Below are 9,709 nucleotides of genomic sequence, written 5' to 3' on the forward strand. Positions count from 1 at the left end.
GACCCTGCAGCACTCTGAACAAGGAGGTCTCGTTTTTTAGGACAGATCTGAGTATGTCACTGCCATGGACGGCCAATGGTTTTTACCTCGGTGACACTGCAAACCCCTCAAAGGTGAAGGGCCAGACCCCAGCCTCACCTTAAGGAAGGTGTTTCTAAAACCTGACCTTAAAACCAACCAAAAGCTTCCCCCAKCTTTCAAGCCCTGCTGSCCATYWGGRCAAGTCYRAGTGCTGCAGCCCRATAACTCAGGACAGAACTTSTGATTTCTTTGAAATATAAAAAATYCAATCCWCTGACAACCAAAATKAACTCATTTCCCACCAAATTAAGGGTCTCGACCATGACTTCAGGTACARCTATTTCTAGAGCCTGTCCCATCCTGCATAATGCAGCGATTGTGCTGCTTTCCCTGGGGGCAGGCAGGGCCAGCAGAGGCTCTGAGGGGGAGACAGGCAGCTCACCCCGAGCACAATCATCTGTTTATCGAGCCCAACACACACGTGGGTGGTTTCACTTACAAAAACTAATATTAGGTATCATGTGTTCCAAAGTAAACTTCTCACGGGGAAGATGTTTCTATAGTAACTAATGTTTTTYGAGCAGCACATTTCACATCAGGGTTGCCATGGGAACGGGATATAGAGATGTGCTCAGCTAATAAGTTGTCAATAGATTTTTCCCCCAGCTCAACCCCCTGCCCTGCACCTTTGTGCACCCAAAGGTGAGCACAGCACCCTGGGATGCTTTGGGACACTCCAGAGTTTATGGGATTGGGAAATCTTCCCTGCCCACAGACAGCATCATTTCCTCTGTGCACTTTCATGGCCACATTTTCCAAAGCAATGTTCTGAATCAAGACAAAAATCCAGAGCTCTTGTACAGAAAAGAATCAGTGAGACACCTTCATCTGCAGGAGAACAGTGAAATTGCCCTGCTGGAACACTGAGCAGTGGAACCTCACAGAGACCTCGAGGTGTTGCTGGGACGTGTCAAAGGGACGTCAGCTCATGCCAGGAAATCTGAATCTCCCTGGCTTTGAGCATATATTTAGGCTGAAACATTCCCGAGGGTAATGTACAGACTCCCACTCACCTCCRAGGAAAGTCTGCAAAAAGATCACAGCTCTAATGTGGCATTTACATAGTAGCTGGGATTTTAATTACTATTTATTCAAACCTCACCATTCATTCATTGAGCAGCAGCAGTTCTTACACCTTCAGTTCTGCCCCTGCTCCTGACCTTTGCTTTCCCTTTGCCACTCTCCCTTTTCTCACTTCCCTTCCCTGAGGTGGTTTTGTCCCACAGCTCCTTTAACCCCTAACCCTGAACCCACCAATATTGATGTCAATATTCCTTGCAGGCTGCTCTCTGCCTTGCCTTCTCTTCAGAAGAGCTTTTGCTCCTCCAGGCAACTTTTAGCATCTTTTTGTTGACCCAAAGGTGACAAAACCAAGCCCCTCATTCAGCTGAAGAAGCAGCTGTGAGTAACCCTCACACCAGACACCAAGCAGCTCCTGATTTATCATCCCAGGGTTTCACAGCTCTGCCCTCACCCAGGGCTGTCCTTCAGCTGGAACTGGTGAAACAGCGTGAAGAATTTCACATTTCACATGGGAGGAAAAGGAACAATTTACCCAAAGTGACATTATGTTCAGGTTCCAACTCAAAACCAGCTTTAAAAAACACACACAATGCTGAGAGCTAAAGAGTGGGACTGAAATCCCCCTTTGCTGAAATCCCTCTGCTGCTTTCCCAGGGGATGCTCAGGCTCCAAGGGTCCAGCACTGCACAATTCCTGTTTCCACAAGACCTTCCCTGCTGGTTTGCATTCCCAGCAGCTTCCCTGTGCTCAGCACGTGGAGATGCAGGGCTYRGTGCTGCCTCATGATATTTGCACTWATTCCAGGGAAAAAGAAGTGTCCAGTGCAGATTTCTGCTCCATTCTTTGGAGTGATCTACGTGAAAATATCCCACTGAGGGATGTGATAAAACCTGGCTTTTCAGGCTCATCCTCCARCCTGCAGCAGCACTGCTTGGAGTATTTTAAATTATTTCATCTTTCTGTAACKATGCAATGGCATAACACTGAATATGACACCCCCCCTGTTTCACACTCTGCCCCCTCGTACCTGCTACAAACAGAAGGAGCAGCAACACAGCTCCGTTCTGAGGTGTTACAACAAGGCAGGCCACGTTCAGGAGCCTGGAAAGAACCCTTTYCAGGAGCAGAGGGATGGTGTCCTTGCTCCCACTAAAGACTCTACAGCAGAACCTAAACCACAGAAATCAAATTTCCTGGGACAGCCCATAAATGGGGGTTTGAGGGAGCCACGTACCAGGTATGATGCTAAGGAAATATGTGTGCTTTGAAAAATACCACCAGAATTGCAAAATAGCATTATATGAGCCTGTGCAACAATGGAGAGTGACCTTAAAACTCCTGTGCTGCCAGATTGTGAGTTACAGTGAATTTTACTAATTCATACACACAGGCCTTGCTCAGCCTGGCCTCAGTTTGCTTGCAAAGCCTTAGGCTGGAATCTGCTCAGCCAGGAGCTGCTTGCACATGCCCAGGAAATGCTAAATATAAACTGGACAATATGCAGACAATTCCTTTTAATGAGCTTTTTAGGTCAAACCCAAATCTTCATTTGCCCCATAGAGCACTGAGTGGACAGTGAACACCTGTCCCCAGTCTCAGAGCAATGTTCCACTCAAACAGGGACTCAAAAGTGAAGTCTCACCCCACCCAAAACATTCTGAATCTACAGCACACAGGAACCAATTAATATCCTCATTAATAGCGACAGAAAATGTCTCCCTGCAATCAATTACCTCTTACATCATCCCATTTCTCCATAGTTCTAAATCTCTCCTTTTAGCACTGTTTCAGAAGCAGGTCTTCAAGGGCACAGCCTCTTGATAAAGATCATTTCCTACATGTCCTTCAAAYCTTATTTAATGAGTAAAGGAACAATCTGAAAGTCAGGAATTACAATGGGATCATTTCACTTTCCAGACAATGGACAGGGYTCTGATCAAAAGAGCCAAGAAGAAATTAAGGACAAGACTGAAAATGATCCTCACAAACAGACTGCTCACATTGCACTGCAGTGGGATCCAACATTTCCTAGCAAGTTCAGAATTATTTCATCCAGTCATAAACTGAAYCTAACCCACAAAAATAAAACCTCACTGGGATTACAACTCAAGCCTGTTTACCTYCTCCTTTTCAGCTCTGTCCCAAAAGACATTCTTGAACACACTTTAGGAAACACCTGGGGATGGCTGATGGTGAGGATGGGAACCAACAGGGGAAAACAGAGCACCAGTGAAAGGCAATTTCAAAGAGAAAAGCAGAAAATACCTCTGACAAACTCCAACAGAGCACCCACCATGGCAGGAGCTGCTTTGGCACCAGGACTGTCCCTGCCATCTTCCCCATTTCACCTCTGTGGGTGGGTATTTCTCAAAGTCAAAAATACTCCAAAGGTTTCAAACCCTAAACCCAGCTGCAAGTGCACTGTCGCCATCACAAGAGCTCCAAATAAATCTCAAATCWCCAAAACTCTCATGTCAGTACAATTTCAGATAAGCCTGGACAGAACAGATCAGCCTCTCTGGGGTTGGTGCTTGGTTCTAATGGCATCGACTGTCTGCTAACAAGATGAAGAGCTCTTATAAAAAGAGACAAGCAGTGAGAAATTGGGTTATGTCCTAATACCMCCTCACTGACAGCATTTATCTGCAGGGCTGAGCTCTGCAGGACAAAAGGAGTTCAAAGCTCTGTTATCATCCCCAATAGCTCTGCCTTTGGGATTGGGGGGTGGTTTTGCCTCCCCTGAAAGGCACCAACAACATTAACTGTGCTGGAAGCAGGTCTGAGCTGCAGAACAATTGTTTCACCTGTCCTGGTGTTTGCACAGGAATAACCCAGCAAAGGTTTGGGAGGAATCCCAGAGCTCAGCTCTGCCTGTTACCAACAATCCCCACATCTCAACAATACCCCACCATTCCCATCCTTCCTTTGTGCCAGCAAAAAACCTGCAAGGACTCTCTGTCCTCGGGCCTCTGAGACCAAGGAAAAAGCAGCAGAATCCAATAAAAAGCAGCAAACTCCAAGGAAAAAGCAGCAAACTCCAAGGAAAAAGCAGCAAACTCCAATTTCCAACCCCCTTACCTGCTCTGTGATGTCCTCCTCGTTTGATCTCCCAGCATCACCAGCAGTTCGTGTTCAAGTCGGGTCCATTCAGTCTCTTCTTAATTGAGGAACTGAAAATTGATGGCTGAATGTGCTCCATCCCAGGCATTCCAGAGTTCCACGGCTGAATTTTAAGTGTTACTGAAGTTTTAAAAGCTAGAAAAGAAAAAAAAAAAAAACCCAGTCAAGGGAGAGCAGCACACAGTGGGGAGGAGAGCAGCACTCTGAGTTTTTCTGGGAAGGAGGAGCAGCTGCCCCCCACTATTTATTGCTTTCAGTTGTTGCTGCCCCACACAATTTATTGCTTTCAGCTGTTGCTGCCCCTCACAATTTATTGCTTTCAGCTGTTGCTGCCCCACACAAATTATTGCTTTCAGCTGTTCAGTAACGGGGTTTAAACACCATTACCTGGGTACAGGTGTTATCAATAAATGCAGAAATTAAAAAGGATTTTTAAAGAAAAAAAAATTCTTCAGAAAAACAGAACAACTTTCAGTCCTTTTTAACAGGAATATTTTTAACTGGCCCCCAAATAACCTGAGGATTGTGGAGACAGSACGTGGTGGTGTTTTTCATGATCCCTTTGTCCAAGGCTTTGTGGTGAATCAGATCACGAGCACAGAAGATGGAACTTCATTTACAAGACAAATATCCCAAAAAAGAAATTAATTCAACAGAGCCGTTGATTTCAAATGAGAATGGTGGTGATCATTTCAGTGTTAAAAAACCCTCTTWATCCAGAAATTAAACTCAGTCAGGCAATGACACAGCTGGCAGCCCATGAAAGCAGGAATACAACATTTTTTGTCTTTTTTCTCCCCCAAACCCCATCTGAGGATCTGTTAAACTGTGACTCTCTCCATAACCCATCTAACTTCCTTAAACAAAAGGATTTGCAGTAAAACAGGAAGATASAAGAAAGAAACCAGTGAAGTTTTACAGTTTAGAAAGCATAACTAAAATAAAACAACCTCTCATGGAGAAACACTAGATACACACACAGCCCTTTTGTTTCAGCAGTTGTTTGACAGCATTCTTAAACTAAGGGGGATTGCTAAAAGCAACAGAGAAATTAAAGAGCAAAATATATGGGACTGAAGCAGATTTGGTGACACCACCCCAGGGAAGAAAAGCTGAAGATGTTGGTCAGAGTGACAGGGTTTTGTTTAAGAACACATGTACTGCTTTGTAGCTGCGAGAAGAAAAATTGATTTTCCAGCCAGTGCTATAAAACATGCCAGGAACCCAGAGCAAACCAAAGAAAACCCCAGCTGCAGCTGGATCATAAAGCATCCCAAATTTTCCGTGTGTGCCCATGTAGGGCAGGGAGAAATTACCCTGTGCTCAACTCTGCTCCTTCTGTCACAGGTCAGAGGACAAGAAACATTCACAGAAAGCAGAATTTATTGTCAGGAGTGCAGGGCACAGAGAATTATCATCAGGGAGGAGCTGAGGAGCAGCCTGGCCCAGCATCCACAGGGAGTAACCCCTGTGAGCTCAGAACACTGGGGGCTCATTTTTACTGGGATTTTGCAGCCATGGGGTGACATCACCTCTTGATGGGGTAAAAGAGCTCAAAATAAAGGATGTCCTGTGTATTTCATTAACCCACAGCCAYMAATWCTCCCCAAATAAACCTGCCAGTCAYCCACGAGGTAAAGAATCCCAGCARACCTGACTAATGCAGGAGTATMAATYCCWTTTCAGAAGTGATTTTGGTACATACAGTTGGGATTTTGAAGGTTTTAGGCCCTGGGAGATGCAGACAGGCACCAACTGGAATTTTCTAAGGCATCTACCAATTCCATTAAATACAAAATGACATTCAAGTAATTACCCTAATGTTGAGAGAAAAGCTGACTGGAGCTGCTGTTGTTCTGTTCTCCAGATCTGACTTTCAGAATGGCTGATGAACTATTCCTAATGTTGGTGTTGGCCAAAAATGTGGCACATAACTTAACACTGATTTGATCATCATTATTAAAGCACACACACATTTCAGGAAAAGCTGGAAAAAAAGAAGTAATATGGAAAAAACTGATGAACATCTGCAGTCCTCATCAGTGATGGTGAGGAAGGCTCAGTGAGAGCTGCACAGAARGAATTTGCACCTCTGCCTGGATAACCATGGATTGGGCTCCAGCTGTCCCTGGTGACAATKTGCACTCACAGAGCAGCCTTCTGAACTCAGACTGAATCAATAATTCAGCTGAAAYGATGACAGCATTAGCCCAATTAATAATTCACAGGTGCCTATAAAAATATTCAGAACATTTTTTATCAGCACCTCTACCATGCCAACCACTCCCATGGGTAACACTCACACCTGATTCCCAAAGTGAAAATACCCCACTGCCTCCAGGATCTCAGAGTTAAAATGTGCAGCAAATTCTCTTCCCTGGGGAGCACTTGATGCCTTTCAATATTCCAGATTTCTATTCATTATTAATCCTTCCCAGATCATTTCTCAGGCTAACAGAACTCCTTGGAGCAGTGAGCAGCTCAGGACAGCCAAGCCCTGCCCACACCAATTCCTCACTGAAAGGGTTTCAGTGGCACTGACACCTTTGGTTTTGTGATCTCAAGAAAAAAGCAAAGAGAAGAAGGAAAATTTTGCTTSTGACATGTGATACCTGTTCAGCACAAACAGCTGGGTCTGGGGGCTTTCCTGGCACTTTTCTGCATCCTCTGGAGTGTGCCTGGACAAGGGGCCCCAAAAATACCCCCTCTGTATTTTCATCTCAGGTGAAATGTGAACACAGCCCATCAAACTGCTCCTGGCTGGGTTATTTAGCAGCCAAATCAAACAGGAGTTATTAAATGAATTCTGCACCACCCCAAAAGAGCAGCAGAGCCATTGCACCTTGGGCAGGGATGGTTTTGGGGATCCCCAAGTGCCCTGGGGTGCTGATTTAGTGACAGGGATGGTTTTGGGGTGCCCCAAAAGTTTCCTGGGGTGCTGATTTAGTGACAGGGATGGTTTTGGGGTTCCCCAAAAGTTTCCTGGGGTGCTGATTTAGTGACAGGGATGGTTTTGGGGTGCCCCAAGTGCCCTGGGGTGCTGATTTAGTGCCTGAGCACTGTCAGAGCTCGGGTGAGTTCTCAGCTGTGCTTTACACACCCCTGGCATCAGTGCAGAGGTGCAATCAATGTGGGTTTGTGTTGTTGGGACCTACTGCTGCTGACAGGCTATAAATAGGATAAAACAGCATTCACTGAAAGCTTTCAGGAGGCCTGCTTAAAAATCTGAACCACGTTTGTTTTATTTTCAGTTTCCATCCCTAAACAAACAAAGATTGCACAGAATGTGCGTAATCTGCAGCGGTGCCTGAATCAGCCTTCTTCATTTGCATCTTTTCCTTTCAACTTCTGAGGTGCATTTTTATTCAGAGGAAAAAAAAATAAACATTACTTTCATTCTCCTTAAGCCCATTTTTGTACTTTTCCCTGATAAATTATTCTTTTAAATTGGAGTCTGGGAAAGAGACTGAAAAGCTCTTTTCCAAAGGCTGAAACCTCATTGTCAAAGTAAAATGAAATCATCCAGTTCCCCAAATCTCGAGTTTTTTGGTGGAGCTGTAGTGCAGAACGTGCAGCAGGTAGTGATGGTAACGATGACAATGGCAGAGATAATTTAGCACAAATCTCTCTTTATTCTTGCTCTTTGAAATGGCCTGGTCTCTACAGCAGCACCGCTGGGGATAAATATTGCCTTTATTTCCTTTCTTTCTGTAGGTAAATTCACTTTTTCCTCTTTAGAAGGTAACTCTCATCCCAAACTCGGYCTGTCATGGGGGCCAAATTCACCCTGGAGTCAGGAAAGCAGTGGATTAAGAAAAATTAAAGCCAACCTCAATCTGTTAGCATTGTTATCTTTAACCAGAAAGTGTTACAGGCATAAGAAAAACAAAACTATGGCCAGGAAGATGAGAATCAACCCCAGATATTCTGAGGTTGGGGAGAATGGGGTCCAATATTCATTCCTCCAAGGGGGGTTTGTAATTTACCTGCCTCAGCCCTAAGCTGGAAGGGAACATTTTGCAGAATTTGGGCTTTATGATATTGTACAGCAGACCTGGAGCTCCTCCTGCCCCCAGAAATCACAGATTTTGTGATTATGGCCAACGAGTGGGGTTGGCAGGGGAATCCTGGTCCATCTCTAACCCATAGGAGTTCAGGAGAGGATCCAAAATCCCAGGAATTTKCCCAGGACAGCACTGGGTGCATGGCAGAGCTGCCAAGGACCATGAACTGTGCTTTGTCCTCTCTCCAGGGCCAGCACTGGGGACACCCCTGGGGCTGCAGRGCCATGGATTTGCTCAGCTCCAAAYTCCAGGTGGCATTTCCAGTCTCCTCCTTGCTCCATGGATCATCCCYCTGGCATCCTGCCACCTTTGTCATCACTGATTATAATTTCAGCTTGATGAAAAACTTGTTCTGAGTCATGGMGGGGAGTAACTGTATCATTCTAGAGGTTTCATTTATTCCTGCCAAGCTGAGAAAGGACTCGGTGACAGAGACAAACAAATCATCCCTGCTGGAAACTTCAGATGTGCCAGGATGTCTTYATTTTATTATGTAAAAAATGTAAACAATAAGAGGATTCAATATTCAGGAGGAGTGCGGGTAACTCTGGGACTGATGTAGAGAAATCAGTTTTATTCACTGGAAGGGATTTTCAGGAAGTATCAGAATTGGTTAAAAATGCAATCAGAATTGGTTAAAAATGCAATAAATGGTGCTCAGGGCAGTGAACTCAGAGCTGGGTTAGAGGGGAGCAGTGAGGAGTTTGCCATGGGAGCACAACACGGATTCCTCTGGAATATCAGCAGGAGCTGGGACTGTCCAGGAGCTTGGGAAAAAGAAAACCAAAAAAAAATGGGAAACTTTTCCTGCCCCAAAATAGCAAGAATTAACATTCCTGGTAGAAAGCTTGAGATTTTAGCAGCACTGGAAGATTCATCTCATAGCGTGGGGGCAACAGAGCAGGTGGGAATGGGATGAGCAAAGGAATGGGATGAACAGGGAATGGGATGAAGAACAAGGGAATGGGATGAACAGGGAAAGAATTCTGCTTTTACAGCAGGACTGGACACTCCCCACCCCTCACCAGGGCTGCAACTCCACTTTATGCAGATAAAACCATTGCAGCAGCTCTTAAGGAATAACTGTTGCTCTCAGCAGGACACAGAAGCATTTTCCAGGAATTAGAAAAGTTATCCATTTACTCAGAACAAAGTCATACTGGTGAGTGCAGCGAATAATTATCCCTGCCCACAATGCAGCATCAGGGAAGTTTTTAACAAGTCATTACGTGATGGCTTTCAGAGAGCTAATTGGATGTGTCTCCAGGTCAGCAGCTAAGTACTGCAACTTCCAGCTAGAGAGGAAAGGGCCAGCTGTAATTTCTGTAATTAAAACTGCAATTGCTGTGTTTTCCAGCCCCTCCTGACAGCCCCCAGCCCAGCACGGGGAATTGCACCTCTGGAATGGGATTACAGCCCAG

This window comes from Malurus melanocephalus, unplaced genomic scaffold, assembly GCF_030028575.1.
Source record: "Malurus melanocephalus ecotype Western Australia unplaced genomic scaffold, MMel_1.1 scaffold_407, whole genome shotgun sequence".
NCBI lineage: Eukaryota > Metazoa > Chordata > Aves > Passeriformes > Maluridae > Malurus > Malurus melanocephalus.